This window comes from Catharus ustulatus, chromosome 20 (assembly GCF_009819885.2).
Source record: "Catharus ustulatus isolate bCatUst1 chromosome 20, bCatUst1.pri.v2, whole genome shotgun sequence".
In the NCBI taxonomy this organism is placed as follows: domain Eukaryota; kingdom Metazoa; phylum Chordata; class Aves; order Passeriformes; family Turdidae; genus Catharus; species Catharus ustulatus.
The window spans coordinates 2,228,887-2,238,450 of NC_046240.1; positions in this window are offsets into that span (position 1 = coordinate 2,228,887).

Genomic DNA, 9,564 nt, shown 5'->3' on the forward strand with positions numbered 1-9,564 from the left:
GCTTCCGTGGTAAGATTAGCAGTGGCAGTCTGAAGGAATAATTGTTCTGTTGCTGACCATTCAGAGACATGCTGTAACAGCAACAATGCTGCACCAAGATAATTTTTATCAATGTGATTAAGAGAAAAGTTATTTTTAAATGAAAGCTGTTTGTGGTGCTAGCTCTAGATTACCAAAAATAGTTACTTGTGAGTTTTTCAGTTGCAGTGAATATTTCAGGAGTATCTAAAAAGCCAACAGATGATCAGGGTATAAAAAGAGCACAGATCTGTGCAGAAAAGTTGATTTTTCACCAGAAAGCAATTAAGAATGTTCCTGCTTTTTTTTTATATACAGTAGGTTTTGGAATTAATAGAAGAGTAGCAATGCACCAAGAATAGAGGGTACTCATCCAATATTTATAAATGAATTAAAATCTGAAGAAACTGAATCACTTTCTAGTGTGTATAAACAGTGCTCAAATAAATGCCAGGAAATGGAAATTGCAAACAAAATATCAGGTTTAAGAGGGGCTCAGGAGTGCATCTGAGAATATATCCCCGAATTTGTAATTTATGTATCAATAAACAGTGATAAATAAGGAAGAAAACATGCTGCAAGTACCAACACACCTTTTGTACAGTAAAACCAAAGTGTGTACAAAAAGGTGTCATCATCAATGCTGGGTATTCCAGTGCTCAGGCTGGAGCAGACAAATTCAGTGGTAGCAGCAGAAACTTCTTAACAGCTCTCTGATTGAGGCCAGAACCACCCCAGCGCAGAGCTGTGCTCAATTATATCCAAAAAGATATCTAAAAGATTATCAGGTAAAACAGAATTTTCCATTGATGGTCATTCATTTCTCTATTTAGATGTGTCCACAACACTAAGATCTTTCCTAGGACAACAGGATTCAATGTAGGCACCTCCTTTATGAAGGAAGTTTGAAGTGGAAGAGACATGAGAGACTATGAGATGGCCTCTTTTTGGTATAGTTACTTTTAGCTTTGTCTGTTCCTTTATTCAGTTCAGGTACAGTATCAGAAATGTCTGTCTTTCTCTACAGGGGAGAGAAGAAGTTTGAGAGAAGAATTTTCCTACCCAATATTGTTACCAAACCTCCTCGCAGACATTATCAGAAATAATCAAAATGTTAGGGTGTGGACCAGCTTCAAATATCTTCAAATCAATGTTACTAACAGTATCAAATATTCTATCCTGATTAGCCCATGGGAATGATTGGCAGGAATGGGTTCCCAGCAGAACAATCTCAGAAAGGATGTAGGTGTAAGTAGGCCAGAGAGAAAGAAATTTTAAAAAAAAAAAAAAAGAAGACAGTCCCAAACTGTGGAGCAGGATAAGAAAATTAACGTCACCTTAAGAAATAATTTCAGAAAGAAAACATATAAATACAACAAGGTAGTGAATAAGACTCTCTATGAAACAAAATGTAACAGAAATTAGTGGTTATAGTACAATCTCTGGGCTGAATAGCATAGGAATGCAATGCTTTTCTGACACCAAGACTGGGCACAGTGCAGCCACAGCACAAGTATGCTATGCAACTTCTGCAACCAGACAACACTACCTCAGAAGATGTGGAGAAGAAAATCCTTTGGGATACCCATACAGGCACAGCTCTGATTTCTGACTCACAGATGTGGGAATGGAGCAAGGTCAAAACGGACCAATTAGTTGAGGAAATGTGCAATGCGATAGTATTTTTGGGATCAGACACAAGTTAGATGTCAATACACATCAAGAACAAACTCTGTCTCCAAATGGCAGGAAGGTGTCCCCCATCAGGAATTATACACTAAAGTCAAGTCCAGCAGAAGGGAGGGAATATGCTACTCCAGTTCATTTCCTCCTTTTCAGCCATTCAGCCCTTGCTGAACAATGTGGAAGACTTTTATCCATGTGACTGATCCATCATGCAGTGCAGTTAAGCAGCAGCACACTTGTCTTCTGCTCTAGAAAGGCAAGCCCAGAACAATGGCACATCTGGTGACAGCTGCAAAAGAATTACTGTCATCAGAGAACTGGAGCTGCTGGAGCCCAGACATACAAACACTTCTGGAAAAAAAAATCACAGGCTGCAGGTTTCTGTGGGTTTCAACAAGATGTAACTCAGGAGCTTGGGAAGACAGTATTTTGCACCAAAAAAAAACTGCAGAAAAAGCAACCCAACAACCAACCAAAAAAGCAATAGTTGTTAACAGGCCAGTAGAAGAAAACATTGAAGCACACCCTAAAATTTTATAAATTATATCCATAAACCTTGCTTTGTACAATGGCAGTAGGTAATCAGACACAGGATACCTGAAAGAAGTCCGATTCCTTCAGATGTCCAATGCTTCTCAGAGCTGCCTTTGTACAAATCATAAGGAGCACACCCTGTGGCCTGACGAGATTGGGATCCAGGGACAGGTCTTGGGCACATGGAGTACCTAAGCTGAGGTACCAGCAGGTTTTCCTTGTACTTAGGAGCATCTTCACTGACTCTACTGAACTGCCCGAGGGGAACTGGGCAAGGTCAAGATGTTTGTGTGGGTGCTCAGTGTGCTCACCTGGTCTGACATGTGGCCAGCTGTGTATTTCTATACATATGTGTTGCATATGTGTTCTCCATGTGCCTGTGCCTTCTAGGAATTCTTGTTCAGCCTCACTGCTTGGTTGGAACTGGACTTGAATCTCTGTCACAGTGCCAGACTCAGCCTTGTTACCTGACAAGAAAACCTCGGGAACAAAAACCCGAGGAAAACTGCAGTTAAGGTGGAAAACAAGCAAGCACTGAGCACTGGGAGATAGGAAAGGATTGCTTCCCACCAGACAGCCAATCTGCCACCTGATGCCCTTCAGCTAGCAGGGCTGCAGGGGCCTTTACTGCTCAAAATATTCTGGCAGTGTCTGAGACAACAAGGGAATGACAAACATATTTAGCAAGTTCCTCTGGCTGACCTGGCTGGGAAGGCACTGACCTCCCTATTTCTTTTCTGTATTAGCCACACATGTAACTTGCTCAGTGCTGACATGGAGGAAGCTTGATGGGAAGCAAATAGATCCAAATAAAAGGGAGAAAAACCACCAGAATGGTGGGGTTGTGACCAAAGTGTCCAGCCCACTATGCCCTCAGAGAACTATCAGTAAAAGACTTTTGTCACTGGCAAACCATGCTTGTTTATCTGGGACTTTTCCCAGCAGAAGAGATGGCAGAGCATTTGGTTCAAGGCAGTAGAAAATGCAGGTGTGTGTCAGAACCCTGTTCATTTCCACAGAGATACAAACTCACACATACACACATGCTCCTGCACATTTATATAGCTTAAAAATGGTTCCCCCATCATCTGCAATTTGACCATTGCAATTCAAGGTACACATTTCCAGCATTTTCTCCTCTGAGTCTTATGGTCAAACCATTAATTTCCTTTTTCCTTTCAGAGAGACAAAGCTGAGCTGGTATCAGCATCCAGCCTGTGCCATGTCCTTGCTCTGAACTCCTTGCTCTGTGCATACCTCCCTGCTAACACACTGCCCGTCCTGGAAGCACCCTGAATGCTTTGCATAATGTGGAAGCCAGTCTTCCTTGTTATGCAGATTATTGGATGCCATGCCACAACCTGTTCCCAAACAACCCAAGTAGCCATTGCATAAGTGGATTGTTTCCTGGGCATGTTAACTGCCTTTGCCTCTGGCAGGATTGTTGCATGGGCATCTCAGGTGAGGACATACGGAAACTGCTGCTTGGGCAAGAGCAAACTGCATGAAGCTCGGCACCTTCCCTGTAGCTAAATTCAAGTCACTGACAACCACAGCCTAATATTGTCCAGTCTCTGTGGTAAATTGTCAAGTTCCCAATAACACAGCTCCTTTTTCTGCAATACTTCTGTGACCAGGGAGCACATGATGTTTTCTCTGGCACTGATATACCATTCCCGGCTGAACAGAAGGAGGATAGAACTCATTTGAGCATGAAATAGGTTGCTAAGTGAAATCTTCCATGACATTTAGATACTGCCTCTGGAGACTCTTGATATTGAAGACTCAGAGAGCAGAGATGATGCTGCAAATGCTTCTCATGAGACAAACACATGATGATCCTGGTTCTCTGTGGAAATCTGATGCCACCTAGGATACCTCCCTCCTGTTCTATTACACAGGTAGGAGTTAATCCAACAGGATACGAGGACACTTTTTCTGGAGTTCCACAGCCACACTTCTACTGCCAAAGGGGGAAATAATTTCAACTCCCAATGCAAAAGCAGAAGTGGAGAAATCACTCTCTCTGGAGCCATTTTATCACCTAATAAGAGGAAAAAAATTATCTGTGACACACAGGAACCTCTTTCCTTATCAGAGAGAGCTATGAATGCTGTTTCAAATACTCAGGTGAGAATTGGGATGATGAAACAGAAAAATAGGGAGTGAATATGGCCACAGTCAACAGTGTCCATAGTTCTCTGAGGAAAAACTAATCCACCTACACAGTCACACCAAGATTCACTCCCTGGAGGCTTCAGATTCTGCACAGCAACAGCAAGGCAAATACAGATCAGAAACATAAGAATACCATAAATGGTGTGGGACAGGCATATGTGGGTATGGTTGTGGGGAGAACTATCACTTTAAATAAAATTCTAACGTCTAAAACAAATGTATAAATCCCTGAGTTCTTATATTTGGCCCAGATCATGTTCCCTTTGCAGCTGGTGGAGTCAAATGCTTCAGAGACCTCTAACCTCCCCCTCAAATTTTACAATGTCAGCAAAAAATTAGATTCTTTCTTCTGAAACCTGACCCCTGGGAGCACTGATATCAATAGTCTTAAAAATAGGCCCATCAGCTGGGGTCAACAGAGATGTGTTTGTATTGGAATTGCTAAGCCAAGAGATTTTCATACCAAATCAAGTTTCAGTGGGTTTCCCCAGCATAGGGGGGAAATCATCAACTCTCCAGCATAGGAGAGTTCATTTTGAGAACCTCATAGGATTTATTTATACGGCAGACAGACAACTTTTTCAACTCTTCAACACTAACATGAATCATAATGAGGCACATTTTCAAGCACCCTGCACTGTCCCTCCCACTGAAAACAGCATCAGTGACATCTGACACAGGCATCTGAAATGTCAGCTCTTGAAAATGCTCTGTCAGCCTTGGGCCCTCCGAGATGAAGAGGAGGCAGTCAGCAGAAGTAAGATAAGGTCCGTGAAACCTAGATAGGACAATGAAAGGGAGTGGATGGATTGCTTAACTTCCCTGTACCAGAAGTAGGGGTATCAGGTGAAGTCAGCTGGTGGCCAAGCACAAAGGGACAGGATACTGCAAACCAGCCATTGTTATCTACTCAGATCATCAACACCAACCCTACTGAAGGTTTCCATTAATTCAAAGATCTGTCATGCAAATGCATGGCAGCAGAATCAGGTGCAGACTCCTGATCCCACATGCTACAAAGACATCAAGACTGGCATGTGCCTGAGCCAGGAGCACTTGAAGAATGGGGTAGTGTTTAGGGAAAAGCCACAGCACAGCTGCCTGTTTCATACTTCTCGTACTGTCCAGCCTCACCCACCATTGAGCCACTACCAGAACAAAGCTCTGGGCTGGCCTTTGTGTCCTAACCTGTCTGCCACAAGAAGCCAATAGGCAGCATCAGGGCAGGGACATCCCCCTTGCCAAGAGGCCACAGAGAGCCTGGAGCCCAAGTGCTGCTGCTCTGCAGTCAGGACAGCTCTGTTTGCACGGGCAGTGCCAGGCACAGCCACTGCTTGTGGTTCTGGGCAGAGCACACAGCTGGGAGGGAAAAAGCTCCTTGCTTCCATTGCATGGGGCTTGAGCCACAGTCTCAGATCCCCACTGGGTTCAGGTGCCAATGTATGACCACAGCACGCCTGGGCTTCTTTACAGCTGAGCAAATCCCACTCATGGGCTGCTATGGACAGCGGGACACACCAGCAGGATTTCAGCAAAGATGCTGAAGTTTATCACAGATCCTGGATTTCTTCTTCAATGCCTTAGTGTTAATGCTATCTGATGAGATACAAGCTTATGTAGTGAGCCATGCTGCTATTGCACATTGTCTGTACCACAATCTGCAAAGTCAGGCAGCAATGCCTGAACCAAATGTGTGCTGCTTCTTCCCTAAGCAGTAGAGTTGCTGCTTAGCCTACTCTCTAGTTGGGATCATGAAATCATTCAGAACAGCTGAGATTTCAAAGCTGTTAAATGGTCACCTAATCCAACACCCTATTCAAAGCAAGTCAAATTACTGCAGGTTACTCAGGACTTGTCCAGCCACATCCTGAACACTTCTCTGGACAGCCTGTTCCTGACTTGGATCATTGCCATGGTAAAAACAATTTTCTTAATATCTAATTTTAATTCCCCACATTCCAGCTTTGTCCATTCTTTCTCACCATATCAGATAGCTGTAGATAGTAAGATCTCCCTTTAGCCTCTTCTTCATCACATTGAATAAACACATTTCTTTTAGCTTCTCCTTACACATCATGTACTTCAACCACCTGACCTTGGTGGGGCAAAGACTCACCCAAATTCTGACCCATAGTTATTTATGACCATATTATGTTCTTGGCAATTTTACAGTGCTTTTTAAAGCAGTTCTTCAGACCAAACACTCATTCCTTCCACTGGAAAAGTGTTTTTTCATGTATCTTTTTTCTCTGACAAATTTGGCATTGACTACCCTTCACAGACAAGCTGTTTTTTGCTACTTCTTAAGTCAGTGGTTTCTAGATCACTTTTTTTTCATGCACCAAGATAGGTTTTTAACCCATTTGTGTCATGCCCTCACAGCCATTATAGAGTAAGAAGACAACTCTGTGAGCAGCATGGGAAGGACATTCCTTCTCAGTGCCTGGGGCCCCTCAGTGATGGTGAGTGTGTGGAGCTGGGTGGCAGGAATCACATGATTTGTGATCCCACTCGATATTGCAGTCACTCTGTTGTGTTTGCATTGTGACTGCATCACACTGCTGTGTCATTGTGCTGAATCAAAATCACATGCAACATCAAACATCTTGAAATAAATAAATTTGGTGGTAAACATTAAAAACCCTTCACATGCAGAATATCTAAAAGGGTCAAACCTGGTCCCTGTCATAATTTCCTAGGAGGTACTCACCTATGGATGTGTTGTGGGAGGCAGGTGACAGTAGGCTGCTCCTCACAGCAGATAAAAAGGAGTTTGGCTCTGGAATTTTACAGAAGAGCTAATGACATCTGTGTGGGAGGCAAATCCCTCTGGAAACTTATGTCAGCAGGGAAGAATGAGAAAGAACTAATAAGAACTCAATAAAAGCCAAGAATTCCAAAGCGCTGTGTTCCAAAGGATGCCATGACATGTTCATTTTATCTGAGTTTATCTTCAACAGATCATAAAGCAGCTGAGAAATGCCCCTTTTTAAACTGCACTCAGATTGGCAAATCTAAATAATTTAATCCTGCTCTAACTTTCTAGTATACTACCTTGCTTGGAGGAGAAGTAGGGAAGTAAATTGTCCAATTGTCCTAGCACACCTACTTAGATAGCTATTTTTGTCTTTGTGAAAGTCGTGCTCTTTCCAATTAGCCCTCAAAGAAGGATTTTCACAGTAACTCAAGATGAAATCACGGCTTGAAGTGAGAAGGTGTGAACAAGCTTCAGATTTGCAGGCAGATGGGAGCGGGCAGGGAGGTGGAGATGGACAATGCAGGTTTTTTTATGCATCTCAATAAGAAAGGTCCAACAAAAACTGCCTTAATAAAACAGCCAGTTGAATGAGACAGTGCTGTGAATGGTATTCTCCAGTTTAGTACTCCCTCTAAAACCGTGGGTCCTCCCCCCATCTCCTGCAGCAGACAGGAGAGGGGAATTGGAGGCACAAAAGGCAAAGATCAGAGATTGAGATAAGCACAATTTACAGGAAATAGCAATGAGATAAGAGAAGAACAGTAACAGCAACGATACTAATGACAGAGAGTACAAGAAAATATAGGATTCACACAGAAAATAACCCCTGACAATACCAGATGGCTCCCTCAGCCACCTTTACTCTACTGGAAGGGACCCCTTCTCCTCAGAAAAGACCCCTTTCCACCTCCCCCAGCAATGATGTGAGGTGGTACAGAATAAGCAGATTCTGAGTAAATGTCTTCAGATGCTGGGAACCCCAGCTCCAGATGGGCCCAGGACGGTTTTCTCATGGTGCACCTCACAGAGCTAGTTTGTGGAGAGGTTTCCTGTTTTCAAGTCATTCATGCTACTACAATTCTCTTTAAAAACACGATTCTATTCATAAAGGATGTCCACATCAGAGCTTCATTTTTGCACTTTTAGATACAAGACTGTGCATGTGATACAAAAGCATTACAGAGAGGGAGATGCCTGCAGGGATGATCTGGCTGAGCATGCCCTGCAGCTAAGAGATTTGTGATGCACAGCACAGCCCTGAGGTGGTGCACAGTGAGCAGCACAGCTCAGCGTGGGCCTGAGCACACTGGGATTAACTGTGATGCAGATCATTGACTCCCCATGTACAGTGGTCTCCTGGTCAGGATTGAGACATTCTACCCCTTGATACAAACACAATTTACCTTTCTCTCAGGTATTGTTAGTTAAAGCTAACATTAATAACATATGGAATACTAAAATTCACAGGGCAATGACCAGCTGAGTAGGTATCGTCAACTCCTTGAATACATTTGTCTTACACAAGGCTCCAAAGACAAATGGTCTCTAATAAGAGTCATATTTCCACCCATGACCCCATATCAAATCCCTGACACAGATCTAAGATGAAATTTTCACTGAAAATTAATTGCAATTGAGGACTGTGAAAATCAACAAATTCACATATCTTTGCAGAATAAATAATTTTTGTAATGTGATAAAATCAACACTATTACACCCCTAAGCCTAATATTAATGTGAAGGATAGTGTGTAAGAACACAAAAAATGCAGAAACACATCCAGTTCTGGGAAGCAGCCAGTGAGCCAGGAGATTCAGAAAAGGCAAGGAGAAGATATATCCCAAGTATCCCTAGCAAAATACATCGGTCATATCTCCACAAGATCAGAAGGCCTCATCCTGTGACAATCCAGTTTCTAATTCCATCATGCCTAGATCTCTCAAGAGGTGTAAAATGTCCATCAACATTTCCGACCTTCTGCTTTACCCTCATTATCTGGTTTTGTGGTATATTACTCAAGTTTCTGAATTAACTTGCCAGACTGTTATTCAGTGGAGGCAAAATCTTCATGGAAACTTATTTCATCTACACTGAATGACAAGAAGATCATTGGGAATCCTCAGCAGAAGAAATAATATCTAACCAAGCTTTCTGTGATGAAATTACCATTTTAGTGAACAGGAAGAGAACAGTGTCTGTTGATGAGTTTCACCTTAGTAAGTGTTTGATTTCTTTTGATCCTGTGTTCCATCTTGTCAAATAAGAAGGAGCAGGAGAAACTGCTTCAGGCACTGGGGCAGAGACTTCCTTGCAACCTGGGGAGAGGACCACTGTAGACCACTGTAAAGCAGATACCCACATGCAACTCAAAGACTCTGGAGGAGGTGGAA